The sequence below is a fragment of the Lithobates pipiens genome, unplaced genomic scaffold (assembly GCF_037356315.1).
Source record: "Lithobates pipiens isolate NorthernLeopardFrog02 unplaced genomic scaffold, aLitPip1_a1.2 Scaffold_30, whole genome shotgun sequence".
In the NCBI taxonomy this organism is placed as follows: Eukaryota; Metazoa; Chordata; class Amphibia; order Anura; family Ranidae; genus Lithobates; species Lithobates pipiens.
The window spans coordinates 164,838,191-164,852,404 of NW_027507791.1; the positions used below are offsets into that span (position 1 = coordinate 164,838,191).

General features: G+C 47.6%; 2 pseudogenes; both read left to right on the top strand.

The window, feature by feature from the left end:
• The first annotated feature begins 8,447 nt into the window (after positions 1–8,447).
• On the top strand, positions 8,448–8,566 carry LOC143946159 (5S ribosomal RNA; annotated as a pseudogene).
• A 109-nt stretch (positions 8,567–8,675) lies between these two features.
• On the top strand, positions 8,676–8,794 carry LOC143948602 (5S ribosomal RNA; annotated as a pseudogene).
• The last annotated feature ends 5,420 nt before the right edge of the window (positions 8,795–14,214 follow it).

Below are 14,214 nucleotides of genomic sequence, written 5' to 3' on the forward strand. Positions count from 1 at the left end.
TCTTGGTGATCATTGGGAGCGTACACAGTGGCAAATGTAAAAAGGCACTCTCCAATGTGGTCCCTAAGAAAAAGATATCGGCCCCCAGGGTCCACCAGAGAATCCTGGAGAACCCAGGGGAGCCTGCTAGAGATCAGAATGGAGACTCTCTTGGTCTTAGAGGAGGGGTTAGTAGAGTGGTAGACCTTAGGGAAGGATCTCGACCATAGAAAGGGGAGGCTAGTATTTTTAAAATGTGTTTCTTGTATAAAGGCCACATCAGTACAGGAAGTCTTCAGTTCTCACAGGGGGATCCACCGTTTTTCAGGGGAGTTCAGTCCTTTAACGTTTAGAGAGGTGACCTTGACTGAGTCTGCCATCACTCCTCGGGGAGGGGGAGGGGGATGTCAGAGAAAAGCAAAGAAAGTTTAATTAAGGTAGGTTTTGGGTAGGTAATGCATGGCGGGAAGTAAGGGGGAGAAAGGAAGGGCAAATGGAAGGAAAGGTAAGGGGAAAAAGAGGCCGGGCACCTCAACCCCAGGGGGAGAGGGAAATTAAGGGTTGTCCGCACTCAACAGTACAGGAAGGGTATACTAAAACAGCACAATTATGCTATAGCGCTTACCAGATGTACACTGGGTTTAAAGCGCTGTCCTACTTGGGTTGGTGGGTAGACAGGTCGGAGAGGGAGCCCCCGAATCCTAGTCCCCCCAGTCCCGGCAGTGGTAAATGTCACGTCTGATACCGGTATGCAAATAAAAGACAATCAGTAACATCATAGAACCAAAAAACAATAGTATAATCAAAACAGAGGTAGAGCACATAACTGTCAGCACTGAGGGGTCTCCTCGGCTCGCCCTAAACGTAGGCATGCACAAGGGAGCCCGTCACAACAGAAAAGGCATCACAGAATGGGATCCACCACCCCCCGTCCCATACTCCAAAAGTACATGCAGTCCCCGAACAAATGCATTTCTCCCTTTGGCAGATTGTCCTCTCCTTACCCCCTCTCCCCTGTCCACGCCCCGGGGGGAAAAGGGGCAGGGAAGGGGGGAAAAGGGGGGGTGGAAGGAGGGAAAGGGGGAGGGAAAGGAGGGAAGGGAAGGGTGGGAAGGGGGGGGAGGGAGGGGGGAGACAGGGGAGAGGGGACAAACATGCGGAAATGTCAAGTCCTTTAGCGCACTCCCACCAGCAACCACCCGGACCCCATAAATTTCAACTCCTCCCCTCCATGGTCACCACATCAAGATGAAAGAGGAGCAGCCCTGGTCGGTGCATGGAAAATCCGGCAGGCAAGGGGCTGGGGCCACCATCCCTCCATCCAACGGGAAACTTCACCCGAGCAACAGTCCTGGGGCCCGCCAATTAGTGTCTCTCCTGCATCGCCATCGGGGGCTGTGTAGAGCATCCAGAGGGAGGCTGGGACAGCCCAAACAGTAAGGGGTAAATCCTCCAGGGGGGTCCAGAGTCACACTGGAGGGAAGCAGTGTCTCATACCGATAGGCTCAATAAATAAGTCGTCCAGGGTCCCCGAAAGCTGCAGAAGGCAATGTCGGCAAAGAGTAGGTGGGGGCCAGAGGGGGGGGCGAGGGGCGCAACCAGGGGGAGGGGACACATATGCGGGAATGTCAAGCCCTTCCAGTACAGCACACTAGGTATCACTCAGACCCCCCAAAGTGCAACTCCCCCCTCTAAGGTCAAGACTCCAGAAGGAAAGATGAGCTGCCCTGGTCTGTACATGAAAGAACCTGCTGCCAAGGGGTTGGGGCCATCATCCCTTCCTCCAATGGGAGATGCCACCGGCATGACAGCCCCGTGTCCTGTCAAGTGGTGCCCCTCCGACAATGTCGTCAGGGTATATGTGGAGCATCCAGGGGGAGGCAGGGACCACCCAAACAGTGAGGGGTAAAGCCTTCAAGGGGGACCGGTGTCAGACAGGAGGATAGCGGTGTCTTGTACAAGTTGGTTAATTAGACAAGTCATCCAGTGTGTTCCAGTGAGCAGCGGAAGGAAAGGTCGGTAAGGATTATGAATGGGTGGGGGCCAGGGAGTGCATAAAACTGCCACCAGATGACCGGGGCAGAGAGGGCAAGGGGATGAAAGTCAGATCTGGTAGGTGGGGGCGGGGGTGAGGAGTGTCCCCCATATTACTCATGTTGGCCATACCTTGAAGCTGAGCGCTCTGCATACCCAGGACGTTCTTCTGTATAATCTAGCCTATCTGTATACATCAGCCTGTCTTTTGTACACATTAGCCGGTCCTCTGTATACACTAGTCCGTCTGTATACACTAGTGTATACAGATAGGCTAGATTATACAGAAGAACGTTCTGGGTATGCAGAGATGGAGGCTAGGGTATACAGAGAGAGAGGCTAGAGTATGCATACTTGCTAGTGTATACAGACGGACTAGTGTATACAGAAGACCGGCTAGTTTATATAGAGAGGCTAATGTGTGCAAAAGACAGGCTAGTGTATATAAATAGGCTAGATTATAGAGAAGAACATCTTGGGTATACAGAGAGAAAGGCTGGGTTACACAGAGAGGCTGGTGTATGCAGACTTGCTAGTGTATACAGACGGACTAGTGTATACAGAGAGGCTTGGGTATACAGAGAGCTAATGTATAATGAGCAGCTAGTGTATACAAAAGACATCCAAGGGTATACAGAGAGACTCATGTATGCAGAAGACCGGCTAGTTTATACAGATAGGCTAAAGTGTACAAAACACAGGCTAGTGTATATAGATAGGCTAGATTATACAGACGAACGTTCTGGGCATGCAGAGATGGAGGCTAGGGTATACAGAGAGAGAGACTGTGTTACACAGAGAGGCTATGCAGACTTGCTAGTGTATACAGACGGACTAGTGTATACAGAAGACCAGCTAGTTTATACAGAGAGGCTAATATGTACAAAAGACAGGCTAGTTTATACAGATAGGCTAGTGTGAAGATATGAAGACATATGCAACACATATCTATATAAGTTACTCAGAGTTCCCCTTCAATATAAGAATGAATTTCTTTTTCAAATGTTTCTCTATTCTTTGAGTATTTGTCAAATGTTTCCACACATATGATTGCTTGTGTATTCTGTTCTCTGGATGACATGAAATGTTCTGCCAGTAAGATAACAAAAGATATTATTCCCAGAAATGTTGTAAAAATGTTGGTATGGAAAGTCCCTGTTTATAACAAACTTTACCCTTATCATAATTAATCACTATCCTGTCAAATTGACCTTTATCTTGTTTATCTTGTTTTTGTGTTTGGGTCAAGATGACCATATGTAATGTGGGACCAATTATTATGAAATGTATTACGTACTCTGTAACTTGGTTCTGTGCCCGCCATAAGCGGTAATGTTATAATTTTCTTATAAAAAGCTGTAACAGTTTGTATTCTGTACCACAACCCCTTGGAAGGTGTGGTCCTCTGTACAGTGAGTATTTCTGAAGTAAACATGCATTGAGACGAATGCTACTTTGTAGATGTCCTTTATTTCAAAGCTCATCATAACAGTTGGTGACCCTCGGACGGTCTTCTTATCTGCACCCCCACCATCGGCTCTCAACCCTCAAAAGGAGGGACAGCACAGAGGCCTCAGGTGAGAAACCTTTTATTTCTCATATTAGAAAGTACTGTCTTTCTGTGCGGTTTTGAGGAGCCGGGTGGGGCTGGTGGAATACAGAAGGTAACACGTTCCTTTTTGATTTTACTGCATTCTGTCTATGTACGATTACTGAGAATACTAATGGAATTAAGCATGCAAAAGTACTTACTTGCCCTTCTTCTTACTCTCAGAAATGACAATGAATATAGTCATGTTATTAAGGGATGTGTAAAATGCAGGTACCACAATTTCTATGAGTGAATAGAAGGTGGTGGATGTTGAATTTTTTGTGTGATTTTTTGAGAAACGTTTGTGGTCCTAAGGCGGATAGGTTTGCCTTCAGCGGATAGCCACAAATGGGTGAATGACCTGCTGTATGTTCTCTGGAATAGGGAGTCGAGATAGGGACTAGCCTATTACCACTCAGAAAGGAGACGTCCTTCTGAGAGTAGAACGAAGTGAGATATCTCAATATATGTACTGGGCTGCTGGTACACAGCCGTGAGAAGTAAACAGTCCCGGAGCTCTAAAATATTGTCATTTCTGAAAAAGAGTAACAGGGGAAACATAAAGAAAATGGGAAATTTGCGTGAAAAAAATATTTTACCGGTAATGAATACTTTTGGGTTAACAAAAGAAAGGGCAATAAAATTATTAAAAATAGCAAAGAAAACAGGGTTAAGTGTAGCGAAATTGCATCCAAGCGCCCCTATCATAAAGATGATGGTAAGTGGAGAGCCGGATGTTTTAAAGCATCATGTAAAATGGTGTAAAATTACAAAAAGGGAATACAAAGAGGACCCGTCGAAATGGTGGCCCCCCCTGAGGGTTCGCTTGATACCCCAACAATTGATGCATTATTTAATTTACTCTTTAAAATGTCTGATTGCGGGGGGATTGAATGTCTAGCTGCTTGGGAAGAAGAGTCCCGAAATAATTTAAAACCACCCCCTTATAAAATGTGTACTGAAAAAGCTGCTCTGCATCTGGAAGATGAAGAGGAGCTTCCCAATGCTTGGGCATCCCCGTATGAGTTTGCAAGAAGGGATTTAGCAGTAGCATCTAGAGCAGCGTCTGCCCCTATAGATGAAGTTGATCCTATGGAGGAAAGGGAAGAAGACACGGGAGAACAGAGTGCTCCCCACATGCCTTTCCAGGCTACCCCTCAGCAGCAGCAAGCTGTTTCCAGCTTCTCACAGGAGGGAAGGAGCCGAATGTTAGAGGGAGCCCAAGGGACTTCTCAGCGGAGGAGTAGTTTGGGATCTTCATTCGATAAAAGTGAGGGGGTAATATTTGATAAAGATGGACAAATTTGGCAGTACACTCCATCAAAATCAAATGCTTTAGCAAAGTTCACTAAAATAGATAGATTACACACCCCCATAAAACAGACAAGCCAGACTTATACCCCAGTGGTTATGAGGCAAAAAGCAGCAGCAAAGCAGAGAGCTTTAGGGATACTACACACTCCAGATAGGGAAAGAGAAACAAGGGAATTGGTCAGGTCCCTAATTAAAGGATAAGCCGGTAGAAAAGCCGGTAGAGCAGATGCCCCTAAGGGAAGTGGCCCTGCCAGGAGGGGTAGTGGGAGATCAATATGTAGCTAATATGGCTCAAGTTTATGTCCCATGGAAGCCTAGTGAGACAAGAGCAATTGTGGCAAAACTGCCCAATATGGAAAAATGTCCTAAGAAATGATATGGGAAAATGATGTGGATGGAAAGGACTCAACAAGCCAGATATACAGATATGTGGATCTTGATTGACTGTGTGGTGCCTGAAAAGTATTTGGATGTATGGAACGTATTTGCAAAGAATAAGGGTGCTTGTGAACAATAAAATGTTAGAGAGAAGTAAGTGATGAGTTAGCAAATGGGTTAATCTCTCCCTATCGGTGTGCACGGGTCAGCTAGCAAATTGCAGATGTGCTTATGATTTTCTGAAAGGGAGGGATCAACAGGCTCCGTGTCAGTGAGGGAACAGTGCGGGCAGACGCCTGCTGCAGTGGCATAACTAGAACCTTCAGGGCCCCGATGCAAGAAACAATGAAGGGCCCCCCTGAACCCCATCCAGGGCCCTTCCCTCCGAGTCTGGCGGTTGAACTCCAGGGCGTGGTCACAGGTATGACCTTTGTGAGCCCTGTAGTTCCACCACTGGTATCAGTAGTTTTTTTTTATAATTTTTTTTTAATTTTTAGGTGCCCCATTGGGGGACTGTCCCTAGGCAGGATGGGGTCCCCGTCCCCAGAAGAGATGAGGCCTTTTTCTCCAGGGCAGATGAAGTTACTGCCCCCAGGTGAGAAGGGGTCCCAGTCCCCAGGGGAGGTGTGGGTCCCTGTCCCCACGTAAGAAGGGGTCCCTGTCCCCAGGGGGAGAGGGAGGGGGTATATAATGGTGTGTGGGGGATGGGGTCCTCTCACTCACCATGACCAAGCTGTAGGCCACGCACTCATCCATGCTGGCCTGGGCTCCATCCAGTGTGCTGGATGGGCGATCAGCATATCGCCCAGAAAGACCTTTCATCATCTGTGTATGACGGGGGAGGAGGGGGGCTGGCAGACAAGCCTGCAGTGTCCTCCGGGGAGCTGGCTCTCATAGGGCTGCACTGCATCTGTGTGCTTAAAGTTTGTTTACCCCTAGCTGCCTATGCTGCTGCTGGCCATATGTAGAGGGGGCTGCATGGGCCCCCTGCATCACAGGGCCCGGTTGCGGTCACGACTGCTACACCCCCTATAGTTACGCCCCTGACCCCTGCCCTACACCTGATAGATGTTATAGGGTTGTAAGAGGTGGGTACTGGGGGGTAGGTTTGGGTGGGCCTAAAAATCATATAAATCATGGCTCCTGTATATCCTGGATCAGGGATAAGGCTAGTAAGGGGGGTATCACTTGATAAATTGACCACCCAATGCCTGCAATATTGTAAGGTAGTGAACGGGCCCCTGCTTTCAGGGTAGTATGATGTTTAGTAAAGTATAAAGAATTACTAGCTCCTCTATGATGATATGAGGTCTGCAATATGAAGAATAGTTCATATAAGGCATAGAGGTAAGCGCCAATATAAATGTCGCAGCAGGGCACAAGATCGGATCAGTCACTAAAATATACCAAGTGCTCCGTTCGATGTATACTTTACCGATAGGTGTCTCGGGTTCTTCTGGGCGCTCATTCGGCCATGGTAGTGTTCAGTTAGAGAGTAAAAGGCTACAACTATATGGGATCCGAGCAGGTCTGGTGTCTAGTCGAGTGCGTGCGTTGAATGCTCTCTCGTCTGATGGGTTGGAGGCCCAGGACTGTTCCAGGTAGAAATCATGGTGGTAACCGGAGTCAGGGATATTGAAGCTAGTGTAAGTGTCTGTAGTCTTTCAAGGCAGGTAAGTAAGGGAATGGTCCATATGCATGGCAGAGGAAAGGAGAGCGGCACTAGGCAGGGTATGAAGCATGTAGGCTAATCCACCGTCGCATGGGTGTCCCAGAGCTCTCGTGAGGCGACAGGTCTAGCGGTCCCTGCGTGCTCTGCGAGGTAGCGGGACCGAAGTCGGGCTCGTCGGTGTGTGGCGGGGTCGGTGTCCCCCAAGTGGTCTGAAGGTGGATGGCAACCTATGTCTGCGAGATCTGGACAGTTGAGTTTCCATGAGATCTTCAGTGCTCCGGGTGTTGGGTGAAATGTGGACCCGAAAATCAGCATACCAATTAGGTATTTCAACCAGTGGCAGGTCCAGCGTTTTGCAGAAGGTTTCTAGATATTCTGGCACTTTTAAGATTGCAGTGCGGCCCTGGTAAGAGGCTTGCAGAGCGAACGGAAACTTCCAGCGATAGCGGATGTCTCTATGCCTCAGCACGTCAAGTAATGGGCGCAAGTCTCTTCGATGTTTCAGCGTGATCGCCGAAAGATCCTGATATATCTGGATCAAATGGCCTTCAAATGTCAGGTTCAGATTGCTCCTAGTTTTTTTAAGAACCTCTTCTTTGAGGGTATAGTCGTTAACATAACAGATGACCTCCCGTGGGGGATCAGAATCTTTGCCCTTAGGCCTAAGGGCTCTATGTATCCTCTCCATAGCTATAGGTGTACCGGAGGTTCAGACTAGCAGCTGGCTGAATAGGGATGTGACCGCTGGGAGGATTTGCTCGGGCTCCATCGACTCCGGGAGGCCTCTAAACCTCAGATTGTGTCTTCGTCCCCTATTGTCGATATCTTCGACATGGTGCTGGAGGTCTCTGAGCTGCCAGGTGTGTGTGTCGACTTTGCCTTGAGCCATCTGCAATTAATGCTGTTGTTGCGCCGCCATTAGCTCCATGGAGTTTACTCTCCCTGTGATTGCTTGTATCTCGTGGCGGAAGTCTGAGATGGCGGCGGTTAGAGTGCTCTTTATATCAGCCGCGACAGTCCTCAGGTCGTGGATATTTAGTTGTTGGTGATGGGGAGATGGACTGTCTGCCATAGTGTGCTGTGGATCAGTCGGCGTCAGGGTAATCCCGATGTGGTTGGTGGTGGGAGAACAGGCCGCCATGTGGGCCCCCTGGTTCCTGAAAAGATGCGGTATTCTCTTGGTATACGGGATCCCAGGTCCCTTGGTGAGTGGGATCTAGATGCAGAGGGTCCACTTGAGGAGGTCCCCATGATGTGAAAGTGTTTTTCAGGTAAAATCCTCAGTGATCGATCTTTTTTAGGCTGAGGTAAGACGGAGCAAAAAGCTTAAGCAGCCATCCTCTCTCTAGGCAAGCCACGCCCTCCCGGCTTTTTTTTAAATATGTTGTTGACGTTGACGACCTGTTTTATTTTTCTGCTTGTTTGCCGAGGTGACCATCTTGGCGTTTGTCAAGAGGGTTGAGAGTGGCCAGCAAGATTGCCTATGGCCACATCATCCTGAATACACCCGATCTTGTCTGATCTTGAATGCTAAGCAGGGTCAGGCCTGGTTAGTACCTGGATGGGAGACCCCCTGGGAATACCAGGTGCCGTAGGCTTTTTTTTTAATATGTTGTTGGCGTCGACGACCTGTTTTATTTTTCTGCTTGTTTGCCGAGGTGACCATCTTGGCGTTTGTCAAGAGGGTTGAGAGTGGCCAGCAAGACTGCCTATGGCTACATCACCCTAAATGCGCCCGATCTCGTCTGATCTTGTATGCTAAGCAGGATCAGGCCTGGTTAGTACTTGGATGGGAGACTGCCTGGGAATACCAGGTGCCGTAGGCTTTTTTTTAATTTGTGCTTGGAGACTCTAATAACAATGATGAAATGGGAATGACAGATACTGAAAGAAAGTGACCTGAATTTGTGCCGTGGTCACGTGGTCAGTATGCCTAAAAGGGGGCATTCCCAAGTAGTACTAAAAAAGAAAAGGGGATACAAAGAAAAAGGGGGAACGAGAGGGTGGGACAACCTCCGGAAACATCCAACAGGGCAGGGAGGAACCGAGGCCGTCTTATAACGGCGAGGCTCCTCCCACAAATGACAGATACCTTCATTTTTTAAGAAGGTAGAACAGATAGTGAACACCTTTATATGGGCCGGGGCAACCCCAAGAATAGCACAAACTACCCTCCAATTGCCCCTGTCACTTGGGGGTCTAGCCCTTCCCTGTCTGAAGGAATATTATTGGGCAGCGGTAGTGGTTACGGTGGTGGTTCATGCAGCTCCGCTCCAACCCGTCTGTTAATCTGGAGGCGGCAATTTTAGGCTCCTATCCTGCATTGAGTAACTTAGTCTTTAGAGGGCCGAAGGCTCACCCTGAGGTCACTACCCCTATGCGAACTATGCTTCGGGTTTGGAATCAGGTTACAACTCGATTGAACCCGCCCGCCGCACTGTCGCCATACACCCCACTGTGGGAAAACCCAAAGTTGAAACACCTCAGCTCGGTCCCGGACCCTGCCCTTTGGGCTAGGTATGGTGTCACAACTCTGCAACAGGTGATGCCGAGGGGATCCCTTATCCCCTTTGATTCCCTTAGAGAAGAATACCAATTCCCCTCCAGAATGATTTTTCGCTACATACAATTACGCCACACACTGAGAGCACAATTTCCTTCAGGAGTAATCTTACACTCCCACATTGTCGAGAAATTTCTCATGGCCCAGGAGGCGGATCGTGTCCTCTCCTCTCTTTATCTTAGGATCTCGACGGGGTCGGCCAGGGGGGGACCTAGCCTCTTCCAGAAATGGCAGGAGGACCTCCCCATCCTGGCGACTGATGAATGGGAAGAGGGGATACAACAATATTTGCCATTGATGATATCAGCTAAGGACAGGTACATACGGTTGAAATGTATTCATAGGGCATACTATACCCCGCAACGCCTTTCCAGAATATACCCGGGATACTCGGATAGATGCCCGAAGTGTACCACTTTATACATGTGGTGTGGGAGTGCCCGGTTATAAGACGATTTTGGGAAGGTGTGGTGCGGGAGATCAACGAAGTTGGGGACCTCTCGTTGGGGTTAGATCCGGTAGTTTTACTGCTGGGCGTGTGTGACAGGGTGGCGCCAAATACATATAAACAGCTGTTTGTGTTTTATACGGCGTTCTATGCCAGAAAGACTATTCTTATGCAGTGGAAGAAATCAGACCCACCTAGTGTAGCCCACTGGAAATCCCTGATTGATTCTGCCCTCCAGCTGTACAAGGTACAAAGTTTACTAAGATCTGGGGATGTTGGGTGCAAGAGAGAAGCGCACTATGAGACACAGGGCTGACCTGTATTGATGCGTTGGTCCCCTCACCCCGACCTACTGTAGATGGTTAGGTGCTGTATTATGATCAAACGGCCTGACCCTTTATAGCAGCCAAATTAAGGAGTTGTCCCCTACGAATACTGGGATAAGTGCAGTGCGGATATGTTTTGTGGAATATGACTGCTAAATCTGAATGTACGCTATACTACATAGCTTGATTCTGCTCTGATCCTTTTTTTTTTTCTTTTTTTTTGTGCTTGTTACATTGTATTTTATATTTTATATGTAAAAAATATGATGTGATGCATTGCTGTATCCGTTAAGAGACCAATAAAAATGTTTCTGTTAAAAAAAATAATAATGCATGCCAATCAGTGATGCCCATTGTGGGCACTGATTGGCATACATCGTGGGCACTGATTGGAATCCCTGGTGGTCTAGGGTGGCATACCTGCTGCTGGGCATCCCTGGTGGTCTGGTGGAGTCCCTGGTGGTCCAGTGTGCAGCACAGACCCCCCTCTCAGAGGAGCAGCCGATCGGCTTTCCTCTACTCGCGTCTGACAGACGCGAGTGAGGAACAGCCAATCACCGGCTCTTCCTATTTACACTGTGATCAGCCATCATTGGATCAGACTGACACCCCGCAACAATGATCGCCGTGATGCGCACCCCCGGGGGCGCGCAGCGGCTCAAAATCCTGAGGACGGTCTATGACGTCCAGTCAGGATTTTGAAACCACTTTGCCGCCTTCATTTGACAATGGGCGGGTGGCAAGTGGTTAATGTGGACTAGAATATAAGTGTCTTAAATATCGTATATTGTATATAACATCCAACGTTAATCAAGGATCAATAAAAGTCCAAAAATTGTGCAAAACTGTATATCTCTTGTGTCCATAAAGTGCAGAGTGCAAAAAAAAATCCCAAAAATATGTGCAAATAATGCAAAAAAAAAAAATATGTATATGCAAAAAACTGTGGAAAAAACTGAGCAAAGCAAAGCTGTTTTATATATGCCAAATAAGGCTACCAGCTATATAAATAATGTGCTCAGTCAATATGTATCAGTTCACAGGAACCATGAGGTAGATCAAAAACAGATTATAGGTGAGTCACCTATAATCTGTTTTTGATCTACCTCATGGTTCCTGTGAACTGATACATATTGACTATTTATTGGTGACCTGCTACTCAGGTAAAGTGAAAACACACAGATTTCAATAGGTGCTGTCTTAAATTCAGTGACTTGAGTCTTGCAGTATTTTTTGGTGACTCTGGTGTAGCACGACTCCCATTGTAAAATCACCAGCTAGGGGTACGTTTTGTCTTAATCTTTGAGACTTCTGATGTAGTGTTTTTGTTTTTTGACCCACCCCTCTCTCCTCCCTAGTTATCCTTGCTGCCTAAAAGCTTACTCCCCAGCACATCCCATCCACACCCGAGCATAGTGGAAATGCATGTTCCTGCTTCACTTTTTTTTGTGTTTTTCCCATGTAAACAAGCATCACTTGAATGGGATGCCCTATAAGCGACAAACGCCCCAAAGTAGTTTAAAGAAACTTTTTGGTCATGGAGCATTGCGCGTTTTGGCAGCAAAACATTTCTGCATGTTTCCAAAAAGGCAACAAATGTGCATAGCGTGTGCGCTTCCATTTAGGCAGTGTCTGAATTATTATTATTATTATTCAGGATTTATATAGCGCCAACAGTTTGCGCAGCGCTTTACAATATGAGGGCAGACAGTACACTTACAATACAAATCAATACAGGAGGGATCAGAGGGCCCTGCTCGTTAGAGCTTACAATCTAGAAGGGAGAGTCAAGTTGAAACAAAAGGTAATAACTGTGGGGGGTGAGCTGATGGAGAAAATGAAAATACAGTTAGGTGTGGGTGGGGTAGGCTTCTCTGAAGAGAAGTGTATTCAGGGATCGTCTAAAAGCTAATAAAGTAGGAGATAAGCGGACAGATTGGGGTAGGGCATTCCATAGGATTGGGGAGGCTTTGGAAAAGTCCTGGAGGCGAGTATGGGAGGAGGTGATGAGGGAGCTAGAGAGCAGGAGTTCTTGAGAGGAACGAAGAGGACGAGTAGGTTGGTATTTAGACTAAGCTAGTGATGTAGCTGGGGGCAGAGTTGTGGATGGCTTTGTATGTAATTGTTAGTATTTTGAATTTAATTCTTTGGCTGAGTGGAAGCCAGTAGAGGGATTGACAGAGAGGAGTAGCAGACACCGAGCGATTGGTAAGGTGGATGAGTCTGGCAGCGGCATTCATAATGGATTGAAGAGGTGATAGACTATGTAGAGGTAAGCCAATGAGAAGGGAGTTGCAGTAGTCGAGGCGAGAGATGACCAGCGAGTGAATTAAGAGCTTTGTTGTCTCATTGGTTAGAAAGGGGTGTATTTTGGAGACGTTGCGGAGGTTGAGGCGGCAGGATTTGGACAGTGATTGGATGTGTTGCTTGAAGAAGAGTTCAGAGTCCAGTACTACACCTAGAACCTTGGCATGAGGGGATGGGCTTATGGTTGTGCCATCAATTTTGACAGTGAGATCAGGGGAAGGGACATATGGGGGAGGAAAAATTATAAGTTTGGTTTTGGATAGATTGATTTTGAGGAAGTGGTGTGACATCCAGACTGATATATCTGATAGTAAATTAGTGATACGTGAGGAGACAGAGGGAGTGAGCTGAGGGGTAGAGAAATAGATTTGGGTGTCGTCAGCATAGAGGTGGTATTGGAAGCCGTGGGAGGCTATCAGTTGACCCAGGGAGGAGGTATAGATTGAAAATAGGAGTGGTCCAAGAACAGAACCTTGGGGGACCCCAACAGAGAAAGGAAGAGGAGAGGAGGAAGTAGAGTTGTAAGAAACGCTAAAGGTGCGGTTGGATAAGTAGGAAGAGAACCATCGTAGAGTACAGTCACGGAGACCAAAGGTGTGGAGTTTTTTGAGAAGGAGGGGGTGGTCAACCGTATCAAAGGCAGCAGAGAGGTCCAGGAGGAGGAGTACAGAATAATGTCGATTGGTTTTGGCCGTTAGTAGATCGTTTGTTAGTTTTAGGAGAGCAGTTTCTGTGGAGTGTTGAGGACGAAATCCAGACTGAAGGGGATCAAGAAGGCTATTATCAGCGAGGTGGACGCTCAGTCGGTTGTAGACCAGACGTTCGAGTAGTTTGGATAAAAAGGGGAGCAAGGAGATGGGGCGTAGGTTGTTTGGATTGGATGGGTCCAGTGAGGGTTTTTTAAGTATGGGTTTGACAAGTGCATGTTTTAGAGAGTTGGGGACGATGCCAGAAGAGAGGGAGAGATTGAAGATGTGAGTTAGAGAGTGTAGCATAGAGTCAGAGGGTGAACGCAGCATTTGCGAGGGAACAGGATCCAGAGGGCAGGTGGTAAGGTGGACATTACCAAGTAGTTTAGCAACTTCGTCTATAGCGGTGGGGTTGAAAGAGGGAAGTAATGATTGTGCCTGTGGGCATGATGTGTAAAGCGTGGAGGGTATCAGAACAGTAGAAATCTCCACGCGAATTGTATCAATCTTCTGTTTGAAGTGATTAGCAATCTCCTGGGCAGTGAGTGAGTTGGCGGGTGGAGGCGGTGGAGGACGAAGTAGAGAGTTGAAAGTAGAGAAGAGTTGACGGGGACGGGATGATAGGTTGCTGTTGAGTGATAAAATAGTTCTGCTTGGCAGAGAGGAGGCTAGAATTGTAATTTTGGAGGGCAGATTTATATTGGTTGAAATCTCTCTGAGACTTAGTCGTGCTCATGAGCGCCTGTGGCGCAAGACCAAGTTTTTTCAGACTTCTAGTGGCATCTGTTTGCCAAGGTTGAAGGGGTCGGGGCTTGATTCTGTGTGTAGTGAGGGGGGCCAGTGAGTCCAGAGAGGCCAGAAGTGAAGTGTTGTAGACAGAAGTGGCTAGGTTGGTGCAGGATAGGGGTGAGAT